A 16,838-nucleotide genomic window follows, 5' to 3' on the forward strand; every position below is an offset into this window, starting at 1 on the left:
TCTCTCTCTCTCTCTCTCTCTCTCTCTCTCTCTCTCTCTCTCTCTCCTGTGAGAATATTCAGAGAAGGGAGAAGAAAAGAATGATCTTCATCTCCTATAAAAGGAGAAGCCACCTAGAAAGGTTGGACTGTGCCTTTTAAGAAACAAACAAGTCCTAAGATCTGTCTGAGTAAGCAAGCTAGAGATGAACTGGATGAATCTTGATAGAGTCCCAAAGGATCTGATAGAATGATCCAGCCTGAAGGCTGGCAGGCTATAGATCTGAAAGATGCCACATTTGGGTTAGGTATAAAGGCAGGACAAAACTGACATCTTCCCTTGAAGGCAGTCACATGGGAGAAATTCCTCCTTAGCTGGGGAGAAAATTTAGCTTTTTCTGTTCTGTTCAAGTCTTTAATTGTTAGGATGAGGTTCACCTCCACTAGGAATGTGCTCTCCTCAAATATTAACTCCACCCAAAGACATTTTCAAAGAATAAAATGACTATATCCTGTTATTTAGCTGTCCTCTGACCCAATCAAATTGCCACATGAAGTTCACTATCATATCTGCTTTTAGTCATAGACAGGCATCTTCTCAGCTCAGAATAATAGGCAACAGTCAAACAAGCAGGTAACAGGAGATTAATGGTACCATGCCATACATTCAAGGTGCTAGGGCCAAAGACCGTAGGAGAATTCTTGGCTCTTGGAGGTAGATTGATTCTAGGATATGACATTCATACATTCATACCCTTACTCGTGAAAACATTCACTTGTTTCTCTCATTGAGGCCTCAACTCTAAAACCACTTTTCAGAGGTTCTTCCTTAGTCATTTCTGCTGCTCTCATTTATTTATTCACTGACTCATAGAAGGCCTACTCTAGAAGAGGAACCAGGAATGCACAATGACTATGAACAATAAACAAGAACTCTTCCCTCATGTGTCTTACATACTAATGGGAGCAGAAAGAAGGAAATAAGCAAATGAAGAAAATTTCAAAGAGTGACAAGGGCACAAAAGTAAAACAAGTTAACGGAGTTTCATGTTGCTTGGAGACAGGAGATGTTACACTAGTTATATTGGTTAACAAATATCTCTTTGAAAATCCACATTGAACTTAGAGTTGAGTGATGGGAAGTATCCACTCAGACCCGAGGCAGCAATTCTTTGGGCAAAGGAACAGCTGATGTGAGGATTGAGTGGAGAGACCCATTTTATTTCCTCTAGGCAGTGAAAGAAAGGCATATTATTAAAACAGAATAGGCAGATAGAAGAAAGGGAGAGAAGGAGGAGAAAGGCTGACATGGTCAGATTTTCATAGAAGGCCAGGAAGGCTCTGTTTTAGCCTTGCATTTTAGTCTTTTAAAAATTGATTTTAGCCAGGCAGTGTTTGTGCACGCCTTTAATCCCAGCACTTGGGAGTCAGAGGCAGGAGGATTTCTGAGTTCAAGGCCAGCCTGGTCTACAGAGTGAGTTCCAGGACAGCCAGGGCTACACAGAGAAACCCCGTTTTGAAAAAAAAAAAAAGTTGATTTTTAAACAAAGAACTTCTATGATCTTTTTCTGGTTCAGTCAGATCCATTCTCTTGGTATGACACAGCCTATAAAGGGTAGGAATGGAAATAAAGGAACAGACACTTAGGCAGTTGTTGCCATAACTCAGGACAGACCTTAGAATAGTTAGACAAGGACAGTAGTGATGAGCAGTGCACAATAGTGAGATTTGGTTATTTTGTGGCAAAGCCTTGGGGTCTCACTGATAGATTAGGTATGTGGTAGTTATAGAAATAAAGATTTCAAGAGTGACTGCTGGAGTTTATTTTCAAGGGCATTTATTTTGATTTAAAGTTGTTCTAATTGCATGCTTATCTTCTGTGTGTTCCTTTCTACTAGGCTGTAGCTACAATGAAAAAAAGGAAGCTTAGTTGATTCCTCATTAGATGAGGTACTAAGAGTAGGATCTGATAACTTGATCAGTATATACATACCAATTCGGTGGAGGGGGAAGACAGTAATTCTGTTAGTTACTTCTGATCTTGATAACAACTTGATTGTAAAATATGAAGAAAAAAAGTTTTGAAAAAAACATCTCTCATTTTGGTGTTCTCCTGTACTACTACTTGTAACTTCAGGGAGAGCAAGAATGGGCTCAGACCATCTTTGTACATACTAAGAAGATAGTGTGTTCCCAGAAGATACAGAAAGCTTCACTTCGTCTTGGTATACCATCAGCATTTATTTTTATTTATGTGATATTAGCTTCTAGGAAACATGGCCAAGCATGCCAATTCTCATACATGTTGGCAATTCACAGATCTCTGGGCTTCTGCTTGGACAGACCTATAATCTCTCTGCTCTCCTGGCTAGTTTTCATAGTACTAGTTAGCCCACACTACACACTATCTTGCTGTAAATTTAGAAGAAGATAATGCCTCAAGATCACTAGGGAAAAGTCAAAATCAATGATCAAAGAGTGCCAGAAAGCAGTGACCAGAGGGATTGGAGGCACATCTACATGCTCATTTTAAAAAGGCACATTTAAATGCTCATTTAAAGAAGAAACAAACAAACAATAACAAAACAAAAGTTCACACCTCCTTCACTGCACGGAAAGAACACATTTAGACCTTCTCTTATAAAATAATTCCTTCAATGGCATCTTTTTGAACAGAAAAATTTGAGAAGAGATTTGTGTGCCCCTAAGCAGTCTATCCTCAAAGATGAACTATCAGGAAGAGATTTCACAGGGTTGTAGGTCAGTTATCAAAATGAGAAATAAAAGTATTCCCTAACTGGACTTATTGTGGAATGCTTTTGTTGTGTAGCTGTGTCTAGTCACCCCTAAATTTTTTGTGCTGATGTTGACCTATTTAGTAAATAAGGAACAAAGATGATCAGAAAGCCAACTCTTGATAAATGAGTGATAGAGTCTTATAATGTGAAAACATGAGTTTAGCAAATTCTAAGCAGGGGTAGATGCACAATTCATTATTTCAAATTGATCTTCTCCATGCATGGTGACGCAGAGGTACCTTCCTTTTGGTTTAGAAGAGTAAAATCATGCCTTGACTATCCTCCATATGAGCACACCCTGCTAGGTGTAAGGCAGGAATACCCAGTACTCATGTCTGTCACTAGGAACCTGGTATTGAGGCAGAGAAAATGTAAACCTGAAATAGTACCTGAAGCAAAAGTGATTAATAAAATATATGTTTGTAGGGAGAAATGTAAGGGGGTCATATTCTTGGGGTCACCAGAATTTACTTGGTATCATTCTGCATGCTTTCTTATGCTTCCAGCTCTTAAGCTCTCTCCTTTGCTATTAGACATAAAGATTGGGTGTGGAGGTCACTAACCTCCTAGCTGTTGCTATGAGTTTAGTGTTTTCTGTGATTCAGGGAGCTGTGTGTATAACCATATTTCCAAGCCCTTCAAACTATTTGACTGATCCTAATAATTAGTTTGAAAATATTAATAATTTGGGTAATGCAGGTGAATGTTTCTCTTGATGATCTCCAATACCCTTCTCTAGTCAGTATCCTTAGATATAAGCAATACTGTAGATGTGATGCACATTCTTCCAGATCTTCCTACCCTGTACACTGATGTGTGTTTGTGTGTTGGTATAAATATTTTCTAAGAACACAGTTTAGAAATCTTTTCTATACACTACTACTACTTCATTGTCATTTTTTGCTATTTTTCGGCTTTGTTTTATTTTCAATATCATTTATATATTTTTGTCTCTGTCTAAGGATCTTTTTGGTTGGAATTCTAAATATTGTTCTTCAAAGTTATAGTGACTCATAGTTCCTTTATCTGCTAGGCAGATTAAGTTCAGGACTATAGTAACTTTAGCCCAGTGCATCAGGGGACGATAGTTCTCTTCAGATTATTGACTATGTGCTTCTGAAGCATTGACCAGCAGGGCTGTTAATTGACTCTTGCTAGTTTCTTTTGCATAGCACTTAAAAGAAATAGAATTATTGTGCTGCTTTTTTTGTTTTAATCTCTTCTGCATAGCTCCCTGCACCCTGAGGGGAGGGGTTTGATGAAGACATCCCATTTAGGACTGAGTGTTTGTCTGCACATATCTGAAGTGAGGTTAACTACTCAATTCAAGTAAACCAGTATAGGGCTTTATTTTACTTTACTTTACTTTATTTTATTTTTTATCATATTTGATAGTCAGCTTAAACACAGTGTCAAGAGAAGGCTGTAATTTGCAAAGGCATTGAGCATACTGGGACTCAATGTTTCTAATAAGAGGAATGAGCTCACTAGGGTAGCTCATCTCACATACTACCATAACCCTCTTGTTGGTTCCTTCCAATAGCATGTAAATACCTTTCCTGTCTACTAAATGACTATAAATGGATGGTAGGAGTTCAGTCTGTTCTCTGCAATATCAGCAGAATGATATAGTTGAGAAGAAAAGTTCAGTAGAAAACAAAATCACTGAAAATAGTGTTTACAGCATAGGCTATTTCCCAGTTGAAAAGCTTAGCTATCATTGTACTGAGAGAACATTGGCTAGAGCTTCAAAGCTTTATTTATTTGTATTGAAGAAGTTTCCAAATACTTCCTTTAAAGTCTGTCCTTTGGGTGGCTCTCTTGGGTTTTGAATATACTTCCCTGAATTTGATTCCCTGAAGCCCTTTGGCTCAGCAGCTTAGGCAAGAGGAAGGTGAATTTCTGAGGCAACCATTTACTGATGTTGAGTAATCAAAAGGGTTGGAGCTAGTACACATGGGGTATGCAAATGTGTCAGCCTGTAGGAGCTCCTCCAGTTCTTAGGTTGGGTCAACTAGGATGGTTGTTTTGGTAATCCATTCACTCTAGGGAAGAATTAAGCTCTTTGGTGGATAGATAAGTTATAGCAGACATCTAGAGTCTTTGGACACTAACACAAAATTCTAAAGTACAAATTCATTATTTCTTTCTTCCTTTGAAGTAGATTAGCTTTAGGCAGCATTGACACCCTCTGTTTTGTACTGAAATAAGAAACTGTAGTACTTACTTTCAAGTCTAATAAATGGATTTTAAAAGTGAAAATTTCTTAACAAGTGTTAGATTATTTTGAATTGAAATTTTTGATGTGTATGTGTTTTGTGCCTGTGTGCACCATAAGTTTTAATCTTTGAAAAATAGTGAAGGAAGATCCAGAAACAAAGTAGTCTTTCTTCTGGAGTCATTTGGTTGTCACACTTTATCAAGCTGTTGTTCAATGCTAAAATGAATGAAACTTGGATGTTGACATTGCTTGGTATATATTTACTAGATTGTAATTCTAAGTCAGCATGAACATTTTAGAATGCAGAAAATTTAAGCCAAATAACGTTAATTATATACCCAGTGCTTTGCTTCTTAATCATAGTTTACAGTCTTATGAAAACAAAACAAAACAAAAAGACAAAAACAAAAACAAAAACCCCACAATTGTGAAGAGTTACCAAGTTCATGAAAGTGTCAGAACAGAGAGGGAAACATTTGTATGGAAAGGAGAAGAGGAACACTGGTTGAGGAAGTTACCTGAACACTGGCTGTTCAAGTTACTAACTTTCAAAATCTATTTTTCAATTAATGCCTCCTGGCCCTGAAGATGTAAGAACATGAGAATGCTGTCATTGACAGCATTTTCATATTCCGCTTCTCTTTGCTAATTCTGGCACCAGAAGTTTGCAAAGAACAGCAGCCCAGCAGATTATAGAGATGAGCCAAAAGCAGATGTTCCTATTCTGAAGCAAACTCACTATGTTGAAATTCACATTTATTCATTAAATGCAAGCTGGATAATGTCTCAGGATATCTGAATGTTGATGTTACTCACAGCAAGCCTTCACATGACCCACACATGAGTTTGGGACTCTAAATGGAAAGCCTCTGGATGACAGGCTGGAATACTGTCGTATAAAACAATAGATTAAATATGATGAATATATTAAAGGAAAAACAAAATATTATGAGCATTCAGATGAAAGGGGCTTTGAGTTTAGGGAAAGAGAAATGGAAAGAAAGGGAATGAACAAATCAGAGAGGCTTTTATGAAGGAGTTAGTATTTGAACTAGTCAAAGAAGATTGTTGGAACATCGGCAAATGATGGAATCTCCTAGGGATAAAGGATGTAGGTGTCATAGGTGGGGCAAAAGGATGGCCTATGCTATGAGGAGGATAGTGTGTGTGGTTATTGGTGTGTGCTATCTGCATAGAAATCACAGAGAAGTAGTGAACCTTAAGGTTACATACTGTGTTAGTCCCAGATGTTCATTTTTAATTGATTTCTTAATCTCTCCGAGTCTAAGATTATTCATTTTTATAATAAGAATATAACATTGATTTTGCATTTGTGTATATGTGTAAAGATGATTGATAATCTAGGATAATTGCAGCAAAACTCTGGCAACTCAATAAATGGAAACAGTACTCTTGGGAAGAATTTAGGCTTTATCAATTTTGGATAGTGTTTTAGATAAGAAAAGGAGTGTATAATCAAAAGTTGGGTGGTACCAAGGAACAAGTTAAGGAATATGGATTTAGTTTCACTGGCACTGAAAAGCCACTGAAATTTTGACCAGTGAGTTGATTTAGATCTAGAATTGGAAATTATATTCTGCTGTTGGTGATGTTTTATTGTAGAGGTAAAATATACAGTGTTGGGACCACTATTTAGGGAGCATAGTAGAAAACACCTGATTATTTGTATTTTTTATTAAATATTTTTTTATTTACATTTCAAATGTTATCCCCTTCCCTAGTTTCCCCTCTGAAATCCCCTATCCCTTCTCCCCTCCCCCTGCTCCCCAACCCACCCACTCCTGCTTACTGGCACTGGCATTTCCCCTATACTGGGGCATATACTCTTCACAAAACCAAGGGCCTCTCCTCCCATTGATGACAGACTAGGCCATCCTCTGCTACATATGCAGCTAGAAACACGAGCTCTGGAGATACTGGTTAGTCCAGAGACTGCCCCACCTGGGGATCCATCCCATAAACAACCACCAAACCCAGACACTATTGCATATGCCAACAAGATTTTGCTGACAGGACCCTGAGATAGCTGTCTCCTGTGAGGCTATGCCAGTGCCTGGCAAATACAGAAGTGGATGCTCACAGTCATTTATTGGATGGAACACAGGGGCCCCAATAAAGGACCTAGAGAAAGTATCCAAGGAACTGAAGGGGTCTGCAACCCTATAGGAGGAACAACAATATGAGCTAGTTATCTTGATAATTGAATAGTTTGTAGGTTGAAGAGGGTGAAGAGGCAGCTGAGATAAGGAAGTTGAACCGATGTGGAAGTGGAATGAAGGTGGTAAGTACAGGAAGAAGGGTTGAAGCTTATGAGGACAGCCATTTCATTTGCACATGACTGGAAATGGGAGGGGAGTCTCCAGTGCTTTTTATAGTCAGGAATGGAATGATATTGTGTCTGCTCTGTGAAAGTACATAATGAGATCTTATTTAGTGTTTCAAAGAAGTATTGGTTCTTAGCTCCAAGACTTGTTTTCCATTTTTAATGAGTGTTTGTGGCTTTGTTAGGCTCTTCTCAGTTAAGCAGCTGTACATTGAAACATGCCAGGTAAAGAACTGCCAAGAAATTCCATGGAGGATAGATGATCTTGGTTGGAGAATCATTTAATGGCTTTTAAAATTTTGAGCAGATGGTGAAGTTGCATAAATATCAAACTGTGAAGACTAGAACTCATGATTTGGTGCATCATCAAATAAAATTATTTTGACATATTTTAATAGTATGTATAATTTTCCTTGGTCTTCATATTTATAAGCCATGTAATAAGTGGAAATGACTACTATTACCTTTGTCCTGATACACACTATATGTGTATACACAAAGGAAGGTAGAAATAGAGATATAGGTATATGGATAGCTTTACACTGCTATTGAAAAATGTGAAGGCTTAAAGGGTGGCTCATCTCAAGAGGAAGGATTGGGAAGAGACAATGTTTCCTGCTCTCTTTCTAACCGTATTTCTAACCAGGGCTAACATGCTTTGTCCCTCTCAGAGGAGCTAGATGTCTAGTCTAACTTCCCTGAACCAATCACCAGTGTCTAGGTCCAAGAAAATTTCCATCTATAGGCTCTCAGCTAGAGAGGATAGATAACATCCATCGAAGACTCCATAGTGTCCTAAAAGTTTAAGAGAGTATGCAAAAGTTCACACAAAGTGTTTCCTTTTCCACATCATGAAAGAGGAGAACTGCAAAGCATAAACTCTTTGGAAAGAATTATCCTAGTCTATCATCTGGCAAAAGAGGTTTGAAAGTTTACAGGAATTACCAACAGGGAATAGGCCAGAGCACTATATAGAACAGTAACATATATGACCACCACCATATTTTTCAAGTATAAAAGAGTGCCTTTGTAAATGTCAGCTAAATTAAACATAAAGTAATGAATTCCTTTATTATGGAAAATTTAAAACTGTCCTAAATTTACCTGGTTTCTGTATTTGCAAACAAATGGAAATAAACGAGAAAGCTAATCAGAAGAATAGGGCAGGGAATGAGGCATAGCATAGGAACAGGAAGCAGAGGCAATATGTTTCCAAATGAACTATTTATTCTGCTTAAGGGAAAAGTTTTATAAATTCTAATTCTTTTCAATGTGACATTGGGCAAATTACTTAAATTTTAGCTAGAATGTTTTAATTTGTTTTTCTAAATTCCTATTTTATGAAATCATTATAAAATATAAATAATCTTTATGAAAACACTTAGCAAATTCTAAGTGATAATTATAATGTTAGATGTGTCAATGAATCAATAAAGTACCTAAAACAGGAGTGGGGTTTGAAGAAGAAAGCATGAGAGGAGGGCTGGAATATAATCTGTGAGTGATAGCCTCTGATTGCTTAAGACAGGGGGCCCCACAAATATAATGACAAATGTCATTTGTATTTCAATAATTACATAGTGAGAAGTATTCTGTATGGAAGGTATCCTGAAGACAGGGCAACACTGTACTCAGTATCCTCTCTGTTTTATGGACAAAGAGTCTGAGCCTTAACCTGGTTCAGAAGGCTGGCTTCAGTCATATTGTTGGCTTTGAGGGTAGATTTAAACCTTGGCCTCTGATTTATAATGTGATCCCAAGTCTCTAGAGTTCAAAATAGGATTGTGGTTTTCCAGGTTTCACCAGAACTTTTCGAGGTTTGGTCACTTCAAAGGACTATATTTCTCTTCAGTAAGACCCTATGCGTCAATCTGGAGAAGAGAGGTAGATACTGTAATTAGAAGAGCAGAGAAGAAAACTCTGCACCATTTTGACGAAGCATCGAGCAACATCAGGAATATCTGTATCCACCTGCCTTGTGCTTTGTTCAAGTGAACTTGTCAGGATCCCAGAAGTCTTCTGCTGTTGATTTTGGTCAATAAGCTTCTCTGTAGAAGGTGGCCATATATTGAATTCCTATTATACTCAACTTCCATTTATTTGACCAGATAGGGTTTGTAGCACGCACTGGCCTCTAATCTGAACTTTCTTTAGAGTTGCTGTGTGACTAACTCTCTGTAAGACCTAGTTAAAAAAAATCTAATGATAAAGATTTTTAGGTAGTTCTGTGGGGTTTGAGAACCGATAGGAAAAGAATAGGTGTAAAAAGAGGGTTAAATATTTCCTAAATTCAAGCTATGAATCTTAAATTTAATCTAGTAGTGAAATAATAATGGAAATAATGGACTTCTTTTCCATCATTCTCTCCCTCTCTCGAGTGCTTAAGAACCCATTGTGTACATATCAGGGTATTTCTAGTAAGTATTAGAAATAGAGACACATTGATAACACATCTTGGTCCTAAATAATAAATGTAAACCTTGACAATGTCATACCATTTGGGATATATAAACCTTAAATTTTTGCAAAAATGAGTCACTGTTTGAAAATAGAATTTACATTTGTTTTATATGTGGTGGTAGTCTATTCCCATTGCTTAGTATGAGACAAGCTCACATAAATGCCCAGTAATGCTTTTTTAAAAGTTGTTCCAACATTTCTAATGCATAATGAAGAGGCTAGAATGAACAAGCTTAATCATGAAGTTCTTTTTCTTCCTCTTAATGAGTTAGTCATTTATTTAATTCCCAAGATTGACATGGTAGCCAAATGTTTAAATTCTGGAATTGGATATTGTGTTTAGTGACAGATCTAATGAATAGTTTATACTTCAATAAGAGCAGAAGGCTCATGAAGTACTCTGAGAATTGCCAGTTTCAAACCACTATACCAGGCAGCTTAGGATATTGGATTGTATGATATTCTTTAAAGTCAACTAGGAAACTAACTTCTAATACTTTATCTCTCTTGTTATTTGAAAGCAGAACTTACCTGGACACTGAGAGGATTGTGGGGAAACTGACCTGATGGCATTTATGTGATTCAAAATATTCATAGGTACTAGTTTCCCTCCAAAGTTAAACTGTGTCCTCAGGTAAGGAAATAATGATTTCTGATTAGTAATTTCTTTTAAGAGTCAGATTGCATGTTTTTTTGATGGCTTATCTTAAATTTAAAATTGAAGGCTGAACCTGACTGTACAGTTGTGACAGGTTTTTTTTTGTTTTTTTTTTTTTTTTTTACATTTTTATAGCATATTTCTGTGCTATCTAAGACCACAGCAAAGACTAGAGGTTTTTATGCTTGAAATGTGTTTTAATCAGGATTTTAAGGTGTTGATTATACATTCCTGAACTAAAAAGTTCAGGCTTAGGCCTGAGGAACACATTATCCACATGTTTATAAAATGCCTTTCTACTAATACCCTGTTTATAGTATGACTTTGTGGTTAAAAACTACATTTTCTTACTTCAAAGTACCAGATGAAAGTATTTTATATTAACTAAACATTTTTGAGCCACCTTCCAGCTCTTCACAGCCCCTCCCCCACCTTAAAGAGACTCATTCTGTCATCACCCACTTTCTTCATGACACATGTAAGAATTCAGTCTGTTTTGTGGAATTCCATGTGAATAGTAAATTCTGCACACCTTTTATACATCTCCTCATTCTATGTCTAAAAAGTATTGACTCTTCAAAGAAACTTTTTATTCCATTTCATATACTAGGGGATTAGTTGAAACTATGGGAAATGAATGAAGGAACAGTCTCTGATTCCTCAGAACTCTGCAATAGACCCACCCCCCAAAAATCTGCCTAACTCATCATTATTAGTCAGTTTAAGGCTATTTAGAAAAGGATGTTTGGAAAAAGGAGTAGAAAAATAGAAGAATAGGGCATTAGAGCTGTCGATGAAACTCCAGACTCTGAGAATACAAAAGCAGTGAAATTTCCTCCTTTTCTCCCTCGCCTTCCTTCCCACCCTCTCCCTGGCCCACAACCCTTCTCCTTCCTGCCCATCTCACTTCTCTTCCTCCTTTCACCATTGCTTTCAGAAAGTCTCTCTCTGGGTAGTGGGGGCAGTACTAAAGCTCAAGGTTCTCCAAGCAGCCTCCCAGCCCTGTAACACCACACCAGACTGCTATCTTTTTCAAATTAAAATCAGAGAGTTGCTGGAGAAATGCCTCAGTGGTTAGAGTACTGACTGTTCTTCAAGAGGACTGAGTTTGGTTCCCAGTACCTTGATCGGGTGCCTCGCATTTGCCTGTGACTCCAACTGCAACAGATTCAACACCATCCTCTGGTCTCCATGGGAGGCTGCACACATGTGACAGGCTAGCCGTCTGAGAGACAGGCATGTGCACACGTGCGTACGTGCACACACATACACACACATACACACACACACACACACAAACAGAATAAAAAGTGCTTTATAAAAGAAAATCACACATCACAATTATGGATTCATATTTTAGCTTAAAATGTTTCATATTTTTCTGATTATAAATGTAAAATTTAGTCTTCTCATAAATTTGGAAAACTCATGATTCCACTATCCACCTTTACCTTTTTATCTGTTTTCCTAGGCATACTTTACTGGAAATATTCACATTTATATGTGTACAATGAATGTGTACAAGATTTTGAAATGTGTTCATCATTTTCGTGAGCATTAAATATTCTTCAAAATATGATTGTATGTGGTTTCAGTTACCTGGAATGCCTTTACTGTCCTCCATTTGGTCTTTCCTGTTAAGTTCAAAAGAAAAATAAACCTGTCATTTCCTCTATCCTCAACTCTTTTCACTATATTATAGTTTGTTCTATCTCATTTATTTACAATGGCTTACACATAACCATGTTCTTATTTACTAGAAAAACTTCATGTGTTTACCTATATGTCATCATTAACATCTAAATGGCTGTGAAATATTCCATTAAAATTGAACATCATTATTTGTTTCCTCATTACCAATTTTTTAGCTTGTAGATACTTAAAATGTACAAGTATTTATTTGTATGTGTGTGGAGATTTTGCCTGCATGCATGTATGTGCCTCTATCACATTTATGCCCGCTGCTCATGAAAGCCAGAAGAGGGTGTAGATCCTTGGGAGCTAAAGTTACAGACAGTTATAAGCTATTATGTGGGTGTTGGAAAATGAACCCAGGATATCTCAAGCTCCAAGTAGCTGCTACTTTAAAAAAACAGTATTGCAGTAAATAATTTTAACATATTTTAAAACAAATACACTAGAATGTATACAACTAATCAGTATTACAGTATAAATAACTTCTGTAAATCTAAACACATCTTTCCAACACAGGTGTCACTGATGTAAGCATGTCTGATATTTCCTTTCTGCAATTGTCTTTAGAATCTATTAATGGACTGAAAAATGTAAAACTGGACTCATTTTATGATATATTTTTGTTTAAACTACAAGTCACTTATTCATCATATTTTTACTATTTCAAGAAATCAATTCTTTTCTTAAGCACCAATTTTACCTCCATTTAAATGACTTTGGAGGCGGCCAGATGTTCTGCAGGCAATTTCTGGGGGGAAAGTTCTCAAAATGTTTACAGAAATGAATGATAACTGCAGTGAGTATGCAGCCTACAACAGTGATGGCCTTAGAGGGCTATCACTCTTTCTGTTATATGCATTTGAGTAGGTTTTTGTTATAATTGTTAAGTCTATAACAATAGTCCTACTTGACATCATGTCTGTATCAACCTCTTAAGAGCTGGATGTTATTACTTTATGGTACTTCTGTTAATGGTGGGTTCATCCGAGTGTACCAGTGCATATTGATGAATGATTTTATAAGTGTGAATGCCCTAGGAAAGCATTCTTTTTCCACAGACTGAGATTTTCTTTAAACAGACCTATTTCTTGATAAAGCTTCTGACTCTCCAACACTGTGGACCAGTAACCTTGACAATGCTCTGGCGTTTGCTGGAAATAAAAGTCAGGGATTACCTTTATCTTTGGAATCACACATTCTAGAGGATGAAGGCAGCAATCTATTTTGGCAAACCCTCTGTGCTATTCTTGACTCAGGATTGGTAAACAGTAAGGTTTGTCTGGGTAATAGATGAAAATAATGATGACCAGTGTTTTGAAAGACCACAGGTTGGCAAATTTAATACATATATCCTGAGCATGAATATGGAGCAAAAATTATGCTGTAGAAACTCCACACATGAAAGCAAAACCAATAATGTCTATGTTCTCTTGGAGCTAATGATTTGGAAAAACAAAGACACATAAATGAGTATAAAATATGTCATCAAAAGCAATGGAATAAAAAAAAAGAATAAAAAAAAAAAGCAATGGAATGTTGGCAATTGGTTGTAAATGTGCACACAATATAGGTGGTGATGAAAACAACTATTTACACACCACACTACCTTCCAGGCACTGTAGTATTTCTTCAGTCTCTGTCAAAGTACTATAAAAGATAAAAATGGTATAAAACCTCATTATAATCAAGTAGTGATCCAGTAGAAGGCAGGAAAATGCCTCCAGTGGTTACCAGGTTTTAATTCTAAAATGGTTAACTTCTAGGTGTTGGTACTATGGGTCCCTCTGTGTTTTAATTTTCTAAAATGAGGAAATAAAAATCCAAATAGGGTTGGAATACTGGCGAATCAACCAATGCATAGAAAACACAGAGCAGTGGCAGACATATAACAAGTAGTCACTCAGTAAATTGAGTGACTATTGTCATTAACTGGCTGGGACTGTTCATCAGAAATCCTAACATTGCTTTGCATATTTTATTTTGATGGGCTAGTATATTAGAGAACACATAGAACTGTATCACTCTTCTGTAAAAACATGGGTTGCAAAAGTCACTGCATGCTTCAGTCAAAAGCCTCCTCATAATGAGAAAAGACCTGATACAAAACTGTGACACAAAACAAAAGAAGGAGAAAGAATGAAAGAAGGAAGGAAGGAAGGAAGGAAGGAAGGAAGGAAGGAAGAAAGAAAGAAAGAAAGAAAGAAAGAAAGAAAGAAAGAAAGAAAGAAAGAAAGAAAGNAGGAAGGAAGGAAGGAAGGAAGGAAGGAAGAAAGAAAGAAAGAAAGAAAGAAAGAAAGAAAGAAAGAAAGAAAGAAAGAAAGAAAGAAAGAAAGAAAACTAGATTCCACAACACATACTGTAGTCCCAACTACTTACAGGCTGAGGCAAAAGACTTACTTGACACTTGACCAGCTTAGGTATTTAAGCAAGATCTTGTCCTCATAAATAATTACATAGATAGATAGGTAGATAGATAAATAGATAGATAGGTAGATAGATAGATAGATAGATAGATGATAGATAGATAGATAGAAGATAGATAGATAGAAGATAGATAGATAGATAGATAGATAGATAGATAGATAGATAGATAGATAGATAGATAGATAGATAGATAGATAGAAAATAAAACCTCTCAAAGGAAGGATCATTTCAAAAAAGTCCGTTTTTGTTCTGTGGCTATGTATCATTTCAGTATATGTGTAGTATGCTTATGTGCCACCCTGATTTTGTTTGTATGCATTAGTTTTCCTATTTGAAGTAATGAAGAACATCCCAGACCGTTTTTGCCTATTTCGGTAGTCTCTTCGAAATCAGTCTGAGACCTGGTGTACAGCTGTGTGGAACAGAGAGATTGCCATAGATGACTTTGGAAAGATTAGAAGACTAAACATGTCTCAGAAGCTGAAATGCACGAAGAAACATTTAAGATGCTAACTATCATCTCTGTATGTGTAGCCCCAGGACTGTGGTGTGATTGACATCAAGACAACACTAGCTCTGATTCTTCATACATGGCACGTTGATGGGATGGCATTGCAGAGGGAATCAGGACAAGCATATCATATGAGTGATGGCAGAAGACAAGATCATTTCAGCAGACATTTTCCTATTACTTTGCCCCCAAGGCTCAGCTGCCAGTATGTTAGAATATCAGGGCTTTGATTGCTACTGTGCCACCATCACTAGCTACATACTATCTTCTAGGCTCTTTGCCAGTTGTGACATGGCACATACTTTTAAGAATTTGTTTATTGGTTATGCTGCCATTTGCTTGGTTATACTTCAACAGAATAACTATGGGTTTTCAAAGACCCAAGTTACAATTAAGTATATTTCCATCTCTGTAAATTCATTGTTAATACTTTATCACATGCATACTGTGTGCAGTTTTTGTATTTTTCTGTTTCATCCCAATGCTGCTTCATCTGCATGCTCTATGCCTTGTTTTGGGCTGTTTACTCCACAGAATTCTTTCATTTCACTGGTACCTGGTATGTGGCTCCTCTGTTTAATTCTAGACTTTCATGTTTATATATGGAAAAACAGAAAACATCTTAACACATCTTTCTTTTTCTACAGAGGTGCCAAGGAATCCATTTTCAAAGCAAAATAAGCAGAACCCAATAAGTACATTTTATAGATTTTGCTACAGAGTAATGAATCTCTATACAGACAGAGCAGGTTACAATCTTCCTTGTGTTGGGTATTTGTGCAATTTCCCTACAGTTTAAATAATATTATATTTTAGTTTACATGTGATATAATTTCAATTTAGATTCAATTTTAATTTCAATTTAGTTACTGAATGGATATGATATATTTGTAAAAAGAAATGTTTAATATTGGTTATATAAAACATATAAAGCACTAACCTATCTACTCTGGTCCCTGCTAACATTAGAATATATTTAGGTATAAATAAAATATAGTTTCACTAGTAACAGTTGTTGGGATTCTCTAGACATGCAGACAGATAGAGTGAAAATCAGAAAAAGAAAGAGAGAGAGAGGGAGAGAAAGCATAAATTCAGAAAACTGTATGGAAAGTTAACCAAGGAAAACCTATAGGGCTCAAGGTGATTAGTTCAGGTAAGAGTAGGCAAGAGAATTGAAGCATAAAGAACTGTGAAGGAAGCCGGGCGTGTGCCTTTAATCCCAGCACTTGGGAGGCAGAGGCAAGCGGATTTCTGAGTTTGAGGCCAGCCTGGTCTACAAAGTGGGTTCCAGGACAGCCATGTCTACACAGAGAAACCCTGTCTCAAGAAAAAAAAAAAAAAAAAAAAACACCAAAAACAAAACAAACAAACAAAAGGCAAAAAAAACCCAAAAAAACAAAAAAACAAAAAATGAACTGTGAAGCAGTATGTGAAGTAGCATGACTGAGTCACACTAGCCAAGCTTTGATTTATCTGAAGGCATTTGGATCTTTCCCCTTCAGCTTTTGATCTGACTGTGTCCTCAGCTAACTCATTACATTAACCCTCACAATGTGCATTATTTAGAGTTCCTACTCCAACAGTAGAGACTCCATGAACACCTTAATGGGCATGCCTGCATATTTGATCAAATGCCAAAGTATTTTGTGGTCCTGTTAAGCTGACACATACATTTATTCATTGCACAGCAGCTTAGAAAAATAGTTTTGTTTTTTTTTTGTTTTTTTTTTTTTTAGGTATTTTCCT

General features: G+C 36.6%; 1 protein-coding gene across 3 annotated transcripts in view; it reads left to right on the forward strand.

Annotated features, from left to right (window-relative positions):
• Cpq (carboxypeptidase Q) overlaps positions 1–16,838 on the forward strand; it is a 455,565-nt gene that overhangs the window by 153,332 nt on the left and 285,395 nt on the right. The gene's annotated exons all lie outside the window — the stretch shown is intronic.

The sequence above is a fragment of the Mus caroli genome, chromosome 15, assembly GCF_900094665.2.
Source record: "Mus caroli chromosome 15, CAROLI_EIJ_v1.1, whole genome shotgun sequence".
NCBI classification, from domain to species: Eukaryota; Metazoa; Chordata; class Mammalia; order Rodentia; family Muridae; genus Mus; species Mus caroli.